The following is a 16796-nucleotide window of genomic DNA, read 5'->3' as shown; positions in this document are numbered from 1 at the left end:
CAAACGATTGACAATTCTTTCTTGTTATTACTATGTATGGGAATTGCTAGCTGCCATCGCAAAAGGCATTTCGTGGATGGTCTGTCGCACATCCGACCAGAAATTAAAACAACAGTATAGTTTGCATTTCATTCAAACAACGTATAATTTGCACTTCTATCACTCTTTTTTTCTTTGACGTGACAAAGACATCTTTCTTCCCTTCTCACTGCTCTTTTACTTCTTTATTTTTGCATCTCACTGTTGAAAAAAATGAAACACAAAGTTAGTAGCCAGACAATTATTTTTGCATCTCTCTCTCTCTCTACATAGTTAGTAGCCCGACTACCGGAAAAGATTCTCTAAAAAAGACCAAAAGTCGTTCTGACGTCCGGAGAGGGAGAGTGAAGCTTTTCCGGCCACCGGAAAACTTTTCCGGCCGCCAATAAAAACTTTTCCGGCGAGCTCTCTATATGAAAGAAATAGATACTTACAATTACATAGAAATTAAGGCTCAGGCAATCTGAACGTCCTCATCTGGTTGATCACAAGTTAGAGAGGGAGGAGTGGCGGAAATCGAACCAAGTGATGGTGGATTCACATACATAAAAACATAGAATATTTGAGGCCTCGGTCGATTATATAGTGGAATGATGAGGTGTCTAGATTGATAATTTCTCTTCCAGACAAGTAGTTTTTTATATGAGTAGTAGAAAAATGAAAAGGCATGAATAACAAAAGGAATGAAAAAAACCGATATCCTGCCCTCTAATTCTCGGTAAAGAAAATTGGAGTGTAGGGAAAATACGGTGAAATTCAGTAACAAAAGAAAGAGGTGAAGAGGGAGACTAGCGATCTGGAAAAATATGGTAGAGCTCATGGCAGTGAAACAGATGAGGTTGGAAGCTATTGCAAGTTTCATGGGTAGAGGCACATGTTCTTGGGGAAGAAATGAAGATAAGCCTATAATTAAGGATAGGGTGAACACGAACAAGAGCTCCTTCATCTTTCTATCACTAATCACAACCATGGTCTTCGGTGTCCCCGCTGGGCGAAACTCGTTTTCTGTTTAAATAGAGCTCGAACCCTCGATCCTTAAATAAGGCAAATGCTAGGGTTCATATGGTGTGGTATTTTCAACGACAAAGAGGAGCTCAACTTCCTGGAAGGGTCCCATGGGGCAGTACACGAGGCAAAAGTCATTTATTGCTAGTGTTCTTCTTCTTTTTTATTTTTTAATTGGTAATTGTTTAGTTTGTTAATGAGAAATAAGGGCTCTCAACAGACATGGAATGAGATGGAATGTTTGGCAGTATTATTCAAGGCTTACAAATTACAATGGGGTTTTCACAAATTTGAGTCCAAAATTGATTATCGTACCCAAAATAAACGTAAATATGAGTACACTAATCAGTTTTTGGCCCACAATCGGTTCTCAAAATAAAAAGACAAGGAGGGCCTAGTATTCTTCCAGGCTATGGTAAGCGGTCAATATTGCCATTCAATGATCCTAACCGTTCATTTGTTGGGTCCTCAGTTAAGTAGGTTGTGTCCCTAAAATCATCTCCTTAAGGTGATCCTAACGTTCTGATCTGTTAAGGAGGTGCTACCCTTTTGCATGATCTAAAACCATTCATTTAGTAGTACCCAACAAAGATTAGTCGGTGCCCCCAAAATATCTTCTCTATAGGATGATCCTGACCTTCCAATATTTTGGTATAACATGGATGACAAAAAAAAATGTTAGTAGCCATACATATATATATATATATATATATATATATATATATCTCTCTCTCTCTCTCTCTCTCTCTCTGATATTAAAGTTCCGGCGACCGGAAAAGTTTCCCGACTACCAGAAAAGATTTCCGGTGACCGGAACAGATTCTCTAAAAAACGGGCGTAAAGTCAAATGAAGCTTTTCGGGAGAGCTCTCTATATGAAAGAAATACAAAAAAGATACTTACAATTACATAGAAATTAAAGCTTGATGTGGGGGCTTTAGCCTTTTTGTCAGGCAATCTGAACGTCCTCATCTGGTTGATCCCCAGTCAGAGAGGGAGTAGTGGCGGAAATCGAACCAAGTGATGGTGGATTCACATAAATAAAAACATAAAATATTTGAGGCCTCGGTCGGTTAAATAGTGGAATGATGAGGTGTCTAGGTTGATAATTTCTCTTCCAGACAAGTAGTTTTTTATATAAGTAGTAGAAAAATGCAAAGGCATGAATAACAAAAGGGATGAAAAAAACAGATATCCATCCCTCTAATTCTCGGTAAAAAAAATTGGAGTGTAGGGAAAAAACAGTGAGATTCAGTAACAAAAGAAAGAGGTGAAGAGGGAGACTAGTGATCTGGAAAAATATGGTAGAGCTCATGGCAGTGAAACAGATGAGGTTGGAAGCTATTGCAAGTTTCATGGGTAGAGGCACATGTTCTTGGGGAGGAAATGAAGATGAGCCTATAATTACGGATAGGGTGAAGACGAACAAGATCTCCTTTAATTTCTTATCACTAATCATACTCATTATCGTAGATGTATGTTTCTCCACTTGAAACATGTCGAATCCTTTTATAACAGAAGAGTGGTGGGATCCAACGGTTGGATGAATTCCACATATTCTTCCGAAGCTTCCACGAAATTTAAGTTCCTGTTGTGACGGCTACTGATATTTGCGCTACAATGCGTCATCTTTCTATCACTAATCACAACCATGGTCTTCGACTCTTCGGTGTCCCCGCTGGGCGAAACTCGTTTTCTGTTTAAATAGAGCTCGAAGACTAGATCCTTAAGCTTCCAGTAGATTAAGTCCTACTTCTTGTGCGTGTTTCCTACGTTAAAAATAAAACCTCCTTTTTGCCCGACGTTAAATAAGGCAAATGCTAGGGTTCATAACGGTGTGGTATTTTCAACGACAAATAGGAGCTCAACTTCCTGGAAGGGTCCCATGGGGCAGTACACGTGGCAAAAGTAATTTATTTTTTTTTTGAAAAGGGCGGCAAAAGTAATTTATTGCTAGAGTTCTTCTTCTTTGTTATTTTTGAATTGGTAATGGTTTAGTTTAGTAATGAGAAATATGGGCTCACAACAGACATGGAATGAGATGGAATGTTTGGCAGTATTATTCAAGGCTTACAAATTACAATGGGGTTTTCACAAATTTGAGTCGAAAATTGATTATCGTACCCAAAATAAACGTAAATATGAGTACACTAATCAGTTTTTGGCCCACAATCGGTTCTCAAAATAAAAAGACAAGGAGGGCCTAGTATTCTTCCAGGCTATGGTAAGCGGTCAATATTGCCATTCAATGATCCTAACCGTTCATTTGTTGGGTCCTAACTTAAGTAGGTTGTTTCCCTAATATCATCTCCTTAAGGTGATCCTAACGCTCTGATCTGTTAAGGAGGTGCTACCCTTTTGGATGATCTAAAACCATTCATTTGGTAGTACCTGTTAGGTCTAAAATTGGTAACAGGTTATGGTAGGGCCGGAAGGGCTGATCTGGCAAGCCACAGCTGAAGGGCTAATGGAGTCCTGCGCTGCATAAGGGCACAGACAAGGATACAAAGGGTCAGAAGACCAACCCGGAGTGGTGCTCCGGACGGGCGCTTCGACACTCAAGTCAGTATGAGCAGGAGTGCAGAGCAATGTCAGAGCAAAAAGCTTAGGGTTTTGATCTCGGATCCCTCACCTTAGCACAAGTGAAGGCTATTTATAGTGATCCTGAGCCACCTGTCCAGGACATGTGGTAGCCCCTGTATGTACCAGGTTTCATACCTAGGAGGGGCAGGTGGAAGTCCCTGATTGGTCCAGGCGTCATACCTAGCAGGGACAGGTGTCGGCTTTGCAGTGGTCCCTGTAAAGGCCACGTGTCAACATCCGATTGGTTGCAGATTTTGGACCCTATCAGTACCCAACATAGATTAGTCGGTGCCCCAAAAATATCTTCTCTATAGGATTATCCTGACCTTCCAATATTTTGGTATAACATGGATGACAAAAAAAATGTTGTCATAACCCTCCTATCTATTTAAGTTTCAATAATGTGCAGTCCGTGTCCCTCTGTAGATTCGAGGGCAAGGATCATCCTATGGAAATGATTTTTGGGGCTCGCACAACCTATTTGTGCTGTAGCCCAACAAATGAATGAACGGCTTGGATCTTCATATGGAGTGGGTTGTACTGCATTTTTTGAAAGATGGCTTTGTACGGCCACCGATCGTATAATTTCTCATTTATACATTTACTTGTAAAATGCCCCTCTATTACTTATAACATTGTTTGGATACATGCAATCTAAGACCCTTTTTTTATAACCTAGAACCTAGATTTTATAAGCTAAAACTTGGATTTTATTAGCTTGTAAAATTTAACATTTTACATTCTTGGATTACAAAATCCATGCATGACGGATATCTCACTGGCAAGATTGAAGCATTCCGTCAAAGGGGGGAGGAGGCGGAAATATCATTCCCCTTCTTATTTTCTATGAAGCATTTTCAAAAGATGCAGTCCCTCTTGGTCAAGGTGGGACCTGCTACCATTTGATATTTGGATTGCCCGCCGTTGAAATGTTTCATGTCACCACGTGAGAGTCGAATGTCCAATACTAACCGCCTTTGTAGTTTCCACACGCTTTTCAATCCTTTTTCGTTTTGGCTGTTACTAAGAAAGCTGCGTGTGGTGTGCAGTGGCGGAGCCAAGATTTATACATAAGGGCAAAATAAGATAATATATTTAATCCAAATAAAAATAAAAACATAGTTAATGAAAAACTCACTACAATTGTCATCGACGAGTCGATCATGCTCTGAAAGCAATGCATGATTGTTTCATTATCAATGCTACAAAATATATCAGTTTCAATGTAAGTAATCAAACTATCAGTCATCCATTGATCTGCCATCCGTTTCCGTGAATTTCTATGGTTTTATCATAAATATCTAGGGCAAATCTCATCAATCAAATGCTTTAGTCTCTAGAAATACAAAAAATAAAAGAAAAAAGGAAATAAATCTGCCCTTACCTCCTCCTCCTCCTTATTCTTCTTCTTTACTTCTTAGATGAGAGTGGGAGGGGGCGAAGTTGAATCGAACGGCTTGAGAGTTGCCGAGTTGGGACGGTGGGACCATGGGAATGGGAGGGGCGAGTAGTTCCAGAGAAAGGAAAAAAGAACTCTATGTTTTTAAGTGTGAATTTTAAGTTAGGGATTATTTTAGGGCAGTGATATTTTCCCAATTTCCCCCCTTGGTGGATAAAATCACCCCCCTTGAGTCCTTGACGTTTTCCTTTAAGTTTCAAAGGTAAAGGAAATGGTCAAAAGTTGAGAATTTATCCTCGGGTAGTGAACCAATCTCAGGATCCACGAAAACTTTTCCAAAACTTTTAATACATGTTCTTTATTTAGTTTTTTTTTCAACTCATGGGCCCCTTATTATATACGTGGCTCAGCCCTACTAGTGTGTGCATGTCGGCAGTGGGTAACAAGTTAACTTTCTTGTTCGTGCAATGCATGAGAAAAAAGAAGGTAAATACTTTAAGGAGCTGAAAAATGAAAAAGGAAGGAAAGAAAGGGAGAAATATGAGTAATGGACGTGAAATATGACCAAATAGTTTAGTGTGAAATCAGAATATTTCTTCATAATTAATGTTTTAACAAATGCATGGTATAAATCAGTATTGAAATGTGAGTAAATTGTTAGGGGAGAGAGAGAGAGAGAAACGTTAAAAAAGAAGTAACAAATACCAGGAATGTTAAACTGAAGGGCCCCTTTACAAAAAAGAAGCTATATGGGCGCCCCATTGGACCACCTCACCAAATCAAGCACATTCATTATTTGTTTATTTACATTTGTCTGCACAATTATAAATTCACTTTGGTGAAATGGTCGAATGTGGGCGCCCCTATAGCTGGACTTTGCAAGGACGCCCTTCAGTTTAGCATTGAATAAAAAGGAGAGAAAAGCATCCCATATCCTAATGAGAAGTAGAAGCAGTAGGGCTGCAACTCGGGTCGGGTTTTGGAGAAACCAACCCTACCCGAGAAATATCTCGGGTCGGGTTTTTTCCCGAAAAACCCACGATTCCCAAACTCGGCCCTACCCATGATAAATCTCGGGTCGGGTTGGGTCGGGTCGGATTTTTTCACGTTGACGCAATTTTTTAAGGAAAATTCTTGTTTGGCAAGGCAACTCAACTCATAGAAGCAGAAATTACACTCACATTACACTTGAATCAAACAATGATGTAATTACACTCACATTACACTTGAATCAAACAATGACGTAATCAAACAATGTTGAAATTACAATCAAACAATGCTGAATCAAACACTTGGATCAACTCAACTCATAGAAGCAAAAATTACACTCACATACAATAACAGTGGGTGCGTGGGTTTTCACTTTTAACTTTTAACTAACAATAGAAAAAAATGTACATATTATAACTTATGTAACTTGGGTCGGGCCCCTTCAAACCCGGCTCGACCCGAGATTCATGTGGGCTTTTGAATGCTCAACCCGGCTCGACCCAAAACCCATGAAACTTGAACCCAACCCAGGCTATTTTCTGGTCGGATAAAACCCGGCTCGAGTTGCAGCCCTAAGAAGCAGCATTGAACAAACAATAAATTTAGCAGATAGACTATGTCAATGACAAAACAATAACTTTAGACTTTAGAATGATATATATTTACGCCCCTTTAGTCATGACAAAAGGGGGGCTAATGTACTTGATGTTGACAAACAATAACTTTCTGACATCAAGTACATTAGCCCCCCTTCCGTCGCCCCTCTTACATCATTAATAATTAATAAAAAAGCGTCACTTTTGCGTCACTCCCACCCACTATTATTTTTTCAAACTCGATGATTTATATATCATTCTAAAGTCTAAACCACAAAGCAACGGACTTTAATTTTTTCGTCCCCACCCTCAGGAAAGATAATACACGCCGCCCCCTTTAACGTGAATTCTGGGCAGACTTTTAATTAGGTAATTTTCCCTGGTCCTTTTGTCTTGCCCTAGGATTGAATGGGAGTCAAGGAACTCGTTTTAGGCAGGTTTGTTGCAGAGGTGGGACCCAGGTGCGATTATGGTTTTTAAGATTGAGAAGGAGTGTTTTTCTCATTTTGATATTGTTTGTTGTGCCCTTGTTTTAAACTTATAAAATAATTATTGTTTCCTCATACATAATCAATGTCAATAGCGGTCTCCAACTAGGGGGCAAAATTACCTAGCAAATCCATACCTGCTAATAGAAAATTTCTTAAATCGTGAATTTTGTTTTGACCCTCCATTTGAAACATATAAAACAGCTTGTTTTTTTATTACTTAAGCGGTTGTCGTCTCATGGTAACCAAAGGTTCCAAAAAAAAATGATCTTATCCAAACGGTTGGAGAGAAATATATAAAAATCAAAGAAAGAGTAATTTTCCTTTGTGGAGACCCACTATAAGACACTCGATCAAAGGTCAGTAGCTTTGTTAAACATGTCCGAGTGGTGTTTTCAAAGAGAAAGTGGAACTCAACTTGTCCATGGAAACTACCTGGAAGGTCCCCATTGGTATGCAAAGATTTAGGGCTATGCTAACAATGGCGGTTTTGGCAAAAGAGTCAAAAAAGCATTTGGGAAGAATGATGCTTGTAAAAATCTACTGCCTAAATAACTATAGATGTGATTGGTAATACACTAGGGACCGTACGATCAAGTGCAAAGATTGAAAGAGATGAACAATTTTGCATCAATGAGAGATGGGAACGAAAAGGCTTCACCCCATCTGCCTATCGTGATACTATTGGGTAGACATGGCAAAAGCAACCCGTGCCCGCGGGTCAACCCGACCCACCCGCAAATTTGCGGGCACGGGTCTGACTTTTAGTGACCCGTCAAATTTAACCCGCGGGTTGACCCAACCCGCAAAAACATGGGCGGGTCGGGTCAACCTGCGGGCACCCGCGTTTTTAGAGTAATTTTTAAGAATTTATTGGAGAATGCTATCAGCACTTGGGAAATCATCCTATGGAAATGATTTTTGGAGTATAACCTATTTTGGCTATGGCCCATCTAATGGACGGTTTGGATCATCCGATGGTGTGGGCCATATCATACTTTTAATAAAGTGAGAGTGCTAGTGTTGATAACATTTCGTTTTTTTTTTTTAATAGGTGGTAATACTCTGTGCAAAGATGCGCACATGGGCGAAGGTTTCTAGCAAAAAGCAAAAAAGTAAAAAAAACTAATCTTTACAAAAAGAAAAGTAAAATAACTGAGTTATAAAGTTTTAAATGAAAAATTACGTATAAATGGTTATGAAGTTATAAAATTATGAGAAAAATACAAACAACATGTATAGAGTTACTACAATTACGGGAAAAACTTTGGCGGTGCGGTCAAATCAGGAGAATTACAATCCCAGATTATATCATATTATATTTGCGGGTGACCCGCGGGTTGACCCGGCCCACCTGCGGGCCGCGCGGGTCACCAAATTTCTGACCCGCAAAAATGCGGGTCACCAAAATTCTGACCCGTGTGACCCGCACCCGCACCACCCGCGGGTTGACCCGGCCCGACCCACCCGTTTGCCAGGTCTACTATTGGGGCCCATTTGACTTTCGCACCCATTACGATTTCCGAGGTCCTTTTGTCTTTGAAAAGCATAACGACCACAAACTATCCTTGTCACTTCGAATTGAATTTCCACTAAGGTTGACCGGAATCTCAGGGCATTGCCTGGAGGCCATATTTAATTTCTTCATTGTAGTGGGTTAGGATCAACTTATGGAAATGATTTTTGGGGCACAACCTAAATAGGTTGTGGCCCATCTAATGGACGGTTTGGATCATCCTATAGTTGAGGGTCATAACGTACTTTTAATAAAGTAAGAGTGCCCTCGTAAAAAGAAAGTAGTGCTGATAACATTTCCTTATAATTTTCATTTCAGTCAAACAAGACAGAAGTCACAGAACACAGACAAAAAAATAATAATAATTTGCACTTCTATCACTCTTTTTTTTTTTTCCTTTTATGACTAATTTTTCTTCGACGTGACTAAGACCCAAACAAGACAGAACAGACAAAAACAAATATAATTTGCACGTCTATCACTCTTCTTTTTTTCACTTCTTTTAGGCAAGAGACATCTTTCTTTCCTTCAAAAACTCATTCAATCTTGCATCTCACAGCTCTTTTACTTGTTTATTTTCGCATCTCCCTGTTGAAAAAATGAATCATCACAAGGTTAGTAGCCATACAGCTCTCTCTCTCTCTCTCTCTCTCTCATTAAAGTTCCGGCGACCGGAAAAGTTTTCCGACTACCAGAAAAGATTTCCGGTGACCGGAACAGATTCTCTTAAAAACGGGCGTAAAGTCGAATGAAGCTTTTCGGGAGAGCTCTCTATATGAAAGAAATACAAAAAAGATACTTACAATTACATAGAAATTAAGGCTTGATGTGGGGGCTTTAGCCTTTTTGTCAGGCAATCTGAACGTCCTCATCTGGTTGATCCCAAGTTAGAGAGGGAGGAGTGGCGGAAATCGAACCAAGTGATGGTGGATGCACATAACCATAAAATATTTGAGGCCTCGGTCGGTTAAATAGTGGAATGATGAGGTGTCTAGATTGATAATTTCTCTTCCAGACAAGTAGGTTTTTATATAAGTAGTAGAAAAATGCAAAGGCATGAATAACAAAAGGGATGAAAAACACAGATATCCATCCCTCTAATTCTCGGTAAAGAAAATTGGAGTGTAGGGAAAAAACAGTGAGATTCAGTAACAAAAGAAAGAGGTGAAGAGGGAGACTAGAGATCTGGAAAAATATGGTAGAGCTCATGGCAGTGAAACAGATGAGGTTGGAAGCTATTGCAAGTTTCATGGGTAGAGGGACATGTTCTTGGGGAGGAAATGAAGATGAGGCTATAATTAAAGATAGGGTGAAGACGAACAAGAGCTCCTTTAATTTCTTATCACTAATCATACTCATTATCGTAGATGTATGTTTCTCCACTTTAAACATGTCGAATCCTTTTATAACAGAAGAGTGGTGCGATCCCCACATTTTCTTCTGAAGCTTCCACTACAATGCCGGTTTTGGCAAAAGAGTCAAAAAAGCAAATAAGAAATGTGTACCCACTATCCAGACTTCAAACTCGGCCCCATCGAATATTGATTATATCTTGTTCCCAAAATAAATGTACCTAGCTAAAACCTTGATTTTAATCATTTTATAAGCTAAAACTTGGATTTTACTATCCTTAAAGAAGTACAATCCAGCTTTTATAGCTTGTAAAATCTAAGATTTTATAAAATCTCAGATTTTACATTCTTGGATTACAGAATCCTTGTAGATGCAAACGGAGATCTCATTGGGAAGAATCTCTCAGTAGCCAATTAAAATGGAAAAAACAAGTTCAGTTTGTGCAATTATTAAAACATGGGAGTGCGAAAATCACTTGGGAAAACAAAAATAAGGTTGCCCGTAGGATCATCAATATATTTGGTATAAAATGGACGGTTAGATAAAAATATATATGATCTTATCCTTTACTGCACAAAACGGTCCATGGAAACTACCTGGAAGGTCCCCATTGGAATGCAAAGAATGATGCTTGTAAAAATCAACGGCTTAAATAACACCAGACGTGATTGGTAAAACACTAGGGACCGTACGATCAAGGGCAAAGATTGAAAGAGAGGAACACTTTTGCGTCAATGAAACTATGAAAGGTCGGTTGGAAACGAGAAGGCTTGAATCCCTTTGAAACTTCTGCCATTCGTGATATTATTGGGGCCCATTTGACTCTGGCGCTCATTTTAGGTCCTTTTGTCCTAGAAAAGCCAATAACGACCGCAAATTACGTTGAGCGGAATCTAAAGGCTTTGCGTGGAGGCCGTATTTAATTTCTTCATCGTAGCATTGTTATACATGAACAAAATATAAGATGGTTGGCCAACCTTTATAATAAATAAAGGGAAGTGATATTTACGCCCATTTTGATTACTAGGGACACCCAGCGCCGGTGTATCAATGACTAATGGGGGGCTAATGTACTTGATGTCAGAAAAATCCAATAGGTCTGATTGCCACGTGCACTGGCGTTAGGTGTCCCTGGCGATCAAAAGGGGCGTAAATATCACTTCCCTAAATAAAATGTATTTTATTTGAATATGAATGGTATATCAAGTATGATGGGGCTACAAGTATTATTTGACAATTGCTCAAGTAATAAAAAAAACTAGCTATTTTATAAGTTTAAAATGCGGGTACAAAACAAAATCATGATTTAAGAAAATTTTAATTAGTTGGAGTGGATTTGGTAGGGAATTTTACCTCTCTCACTTCCCCCCTCTCATTCTAAGAAAATATCACAAATAGTAAGCCCTATATTTGGTTGATCGTAATCATCAATCCGGTGGGCCCAAAGTTGGATCTCCAATTCCCAAAAATCATGCCAATTATGCAATCCAAATATCAAATGGAATCATATTACTAGTCTTTTGTTTTGATAATGTCACGTCCAGAATCACCAAACAGGATTGTCAATCTCTCATCGAGAAGGTAAGGAAACGGTTAACTAAGCATCTCTAAGGCTGGTAGGAGGATAGAACTTGTAAAATCCATTCTCAACTCCTATCAGATCTACTGCTGGTCATCTGCTTTCAATGTGTCTTCAGGGATCCTAGACACATTGAAAAGGATTTTTTTTTTTGAGATTTCATATTGGGGGGGGTGCTAAAGGCAAAAAGAATCTCCACACGATAGCTTGGGATAACATTTGCAAGCCAAAGGTTGGGACTAAGGCAGACCCTCAACAACAGTAATTCCTTGTTGGCTAAGTGGATTCATCCATCCTGGGGGTACGGAGTATCCTAGAAGCTAGAGAGATCACAAAGAATCATGTCTGCTACCCCGTAAGAGATGAGCCGAGCATCGACCTTTGGAACCAACCCTGGCATCAAAAAGTACCCTCAATTCTCGACGAATATATCCCCCAATATAGAGATTAAATTGGTAACTGATATTGGCGCTTTCATGCTTTGATAATTGCACTAACTCACCTTGTCTCTTCTTTATTAATTAGCTTATAAGAGCTTTTTTTGGATATTATGTAATCTTTCACAGCTTATTAAAGACTAAAAGACAAGGTAGTTAGTGCACTTATCAAAAATGCTAGTCCGGATAGCACTAGCCATTAAATTTCAAGAGAGATGTCGTATTATCACGAGATGTAAAATAATTGTCTTTCAAAAGCTGATTTATTTTCCCCACTTTTTTTACATGGACAACCCCTTCTAAGTGTATTTATGACTACTTATTACCCTAGAAGGGTCTCCCCTTCCCTATTTGGATAATGATATTGTAATCGAGTTGGGGACAGAGAGTGGAACCCAACAAATAGTAGCACTTTAACACATTAGATATCTTTCCCTTTATTTTTGGCTTTTCTCTCTATTACAATTCCCAAAAAGCCTTTGGAAGCAAATTAAAAAAGAAAAGACAATCTCAGTTTGTGCGGTTATTAAAAATGGCACTGCCAGTATGAGTAGCCTTGCGGCAGACAATCCAGTCAAAAAGAGAATTGATGACGTGTACTTTCCGGCAGACAGCTATAAAAATTATTTAATAATGGTTCTACTTATTTTCCACATGTAAGCCATTAATTAGACAATTCCTAAATTGTGGTCCCACAAATAAAGACATTTTTCCGCATCTAGCATGCTGGCCGAACAACACTAGCGCGTTTTCGGAAGTTTAGTAAAAGATACACGCAACGCAAGTCCATACATTGGACGGTTTGGATCATCCGATCGAATCAATTTTCTTCCACTACACGAAGCTCATCTAAGAGGTCCCATAAGACAACAACCTTTTTCCGCGTCTAGCTTGCTAAAGATAAGCGCAAGTCCATAAATTGAACGGTTTCGATCATACGGATCAATTCTACTTTTTTTTTTGGCTTCACGAAACTCATTTAAGAGTGGAAGGCCTGAGATTGTATTTTTCGTAAAGTAATTTGTATAAAATTTCCTACTACATAGTGGGCCCTACCTTTAATTGATCCAGGCCGTCGATCTGATATCCCTCTAGTGGATCTCCAATCTCTCAAAATCATGCCATTCCGTAACCAAAATTACATATTATTAAAGGGTTAGGATTGTCCGATTGACATGGTTTTTGGGTCATTGGAGATCTTACTCACAGCCTATCAGATGGACGATGTGGATCAAACCAAAGTGGGCCCTACTAAGCTCAATTTAACTACAATGGTCACCATTGAAGTATTCCCATGGTCACAAAAGCTGAGCCACCATGTGTCACTTGTACGTTATTGGGGAATCTAAACCGTTCTTGCGTTGTCCATGTGGGTCACCACTAAGGCTCACTAGATCAACCATCTCAAATCAAACACGTGTACAATGTGGGCCCCAAGGTTGATTTTAAGATAGAATTGAAGCAGGGGTCACTATGATGATTTTACACAGTGGGAAATGAAATCTCCACCCCCCTGTTCAACATTCCAGGCTTCCAGCCCCTTTTGTATGTCTTTTCAAGAAGTTCAGGAAAAGACAAGCAAAAGTCAAAAGGAAGTGAAAATGGCAAAAGGCTGACGGTACTTCCGGACAAGACAAACAAAGGTGGTGGAAATATCATTTTCCTACTGAAATATCTCGAGACAATTAAAAGTATTTCGACAACTTGTTAGATTTGGACTACTTGTTTTATGAGAAGAGAGCCGAGCCATGCTAATTTGCTGTTCGGTTTATGTTTTGCTTAATTTATTTATGATCATCTCCTAAACAATATCATTTGCACTTTCAACTGATCTACAACAGTAGACCTTTGCTTTGTCTGACTTTGTCATTCATTCAAGTTCAAATTTTATATAGAAACCGGTCTTTCTTACCATACTGCTACACTTAATACATCTCCCTTTGTTTTAGAGCATTTCAGCATAGGACATTCACGTACTCTTGCTCGGTCTCCATTCACGCACGCTAAAGCTCATCAAAACAGTCAACAGGTCCTTTCGTGCCGCATACGCTCCGGCGAACAGATCTTAGACTTCAGTTTCGCTTCTAGTCACGAATTTAAAAGTGAACTAAGACGGCCCAAAAAGAAAAAAAATAAAATCAGTTCACTATTGTACATCAGCATTGTAATTAATTTATCAAGCAAAGCTCACCATAACAGGTTAGTACTCCGAACCTTAAAACTCGCAGAAAGTGACTGAAGCCTCAAGCCTCAAAATTATCCCAACTCCTAAGATAAGATTGAACTTAAATCAAATCCTGAAATTTCAAATTTAGTAGTTTTCAATTGGCACGCCCGGTGGCCGGTGGGACTACAGTGCTAAACGTGCCTGGGAAGTTATGCGTCATCAATCCCCAAAACCTCAGTGGATTAGATCGATCTGGTTCAATGGATCTGTTCCTAGGCAAGCAATTGTCTCTTGGAAAGCTGTCCAAAACATGTTGAACACAAAGGATAGACTAGCAATCGTGAATATAATTCTAGATAGTGATTGCATCCTGTGCTCGACGGATCAAGAATCGGTAAATCACTTGTTCTTTAATTGTGGTTTCTGGGTTGGATCTGGAGATCCATCCTTTGGAAAGTTGGGATCAGTCAACACTTCCAAGGAAAAGGCCAATGTGCAACGGCCATCAAACTCAGCTTCCAATCGGCCATCTATCACATTTGTAAAGAAAGAAATTGCAGAACCTTTGAAGGCAAAAAGAAGCACAAGACTCTCATCCTAATGAAGATCCTCCATGAGGTAAGACTCAGAATTAACACTTTAAATCTCCGTGACATTCCAAATGAAAAAAAAAAAAAAAAAAAAAAACTTCAGGGCAACAAGAAATTTTGGATACAAGTTCCAAGTCGTCCAATCCTCTATCAAAGATTGCACCTGGTCCAAACTGAGATAGGTGAGCTTAAAATTAACTTGGATGCTTCTCTTGAGTCAGATGGGGCTAACTTTGGAGGTATTCTCCGTGATGAACAGGGCATGATCGTATCGATGTTCTCAAGAGAAATTTCCAAAGAAGAAATCTTTGCATTAGAATTGATAGGAATACAATTAGCTCACAGATTAGGAATCTTAAACAAATGGGTCGAATCTGATTCTCTTTTGTGGTAAACATTATCGAAAAGAAATCCAAATAAAGAGAAAATGGAAGTAAAAGAACACATTTTTCATTTCTAGCAATGCTTGGTTGTCATTTACTATTCACTGGTGGGCTATAAATTTTCAAAATGCAAGCCTATCACACTGGCTTTCCTCTCAAATAAAGAGAAAAAGAAACATGAGGAAAAATGAGAGTATTTATACAGGGTTCCCGTGTGCCTTCCTTGATATTTGATTTAGAAACAACCAACATTTTCAGAGGCTGTCATTGGATCAAATTTCAAGGGCAGTACCCTTGTCTTACCCCTATAGCGCTCGGACGAACACCATATAATTTCACAGGAAAAGGAATCGATATTCCTTCTACTTTTATATTAGGTACCTACAAACCGTCCCTTAGGCCCAGTTTGGATTGCAAGAAAAACTTTTTGGAGGGAATTCTTTTTCTTTCCTAAATTTAAAGGGAAATGGTAGGATTATGATTAGTTTAGAGCGATATTATCATAAATGGAAGGTCCCTCGAAGAGGGTTGGCGGAAGTTATATTTTTTCCTGTGTAAAAGAAGAAATTCTAGAAATTTTTTTCCAAATGAAGAATTTTAGAGAATTTCTATTATTCTTGAATTACTTAGATAAATTACAAAGAAAATTGATGGCTCTTATAAAGAGCACTTACATGATAAACATAGAAATAAATTAAGATAACTATGGAAGGAGATATGTGTAGAATATTCTAACCTAATTACCGGTCAAATCTAGTATCCTAATCTATTTAGGTTACCTCTACTAGCCCACATGCCTAGTTTATTAAGATGATCCAACGATGAGATCTCCACATAATCTACCAATAAGATCTCACATATTTTAACGCCAAACCTCTCCAGAGTTATTTTCTATGCCCTCTTCCTCCTCCAATCTTCCATTACGGTAGGTTTCATTCGAAGAGATAGGTTGCCCTCTGCATATTCAAAAAGGGTTTGGAGCTCTCTCTTTTCCTGATAATAAAGAAAAAGACAAGCAAACAGGGTAGTGATACTGGATCATCCTATGGAAATGATTTTTCAAAAAGTACTGTATGACTTGCACCATAGGATGGATCCAAACAGTCCATTTGATGGGCCACAATATAAATACACTTGGCCCCCAAAAATCATTTCCATAGGATGATCCCAACCCTCCAATCTATAAAAGTTTCAATAATATGCGTTTCCTCTATAGATCGTAGGGCTAGGATCATCCTATGGAAATGATTTTTCAAAAAGTACTGTATGACTTGCACCACAGGATGGATCCAAACAGTCCATTTGATGGGCCACAATATAAATACACTTGGCCCCCAAAAACCATTTCTGTAGGATGATCCCAACCCTTTGATCTATAGAGGTTTCAATAATAAGCATTTCCTCTATAGATAGTAGGGCTAGGATTATCCTATTGGAATGATTTTGGGGGAGCAACTTATTTATGTTGTGGGCTTGTGGCCCATCAAATGGGCGGTTTGGATCATCCTATGGTGTAAGCTTCTTGAAAAATACTGGACTAAACGTGCTTAAACCATATAATATCTCTCTCTTTTTTTTTTAAAGATATTCCTTTGTTTGATTTGTATATGAGGAAAAGAACTGATGTTGCCAGTGATGCACATTTTGCCCTGACCTAAATATGAAGCCTTTG

The sequence above is a fragment of the Tasmannia lanceolata genome, unplaced genomic scaffold (genome assembly GCF_043159265.1).
Source record: "Tasmannia lanceolata isolate RefF3 unplaced genomic scaffold, GAP_Taslan_0.1 ptg000054l, whole genome shotgun sequence".
NCBI lineage: Eukaryota > Viridiplantae > Streptophyta > Magnoliopsida > Canellales > Winteraceae > Tasmannia > Tasmannia lanceolata.
The sequence above is the reverse complement of the archived record's forward strand: the minus strand, read 5'-3'. Positions refer to the sequence as shown.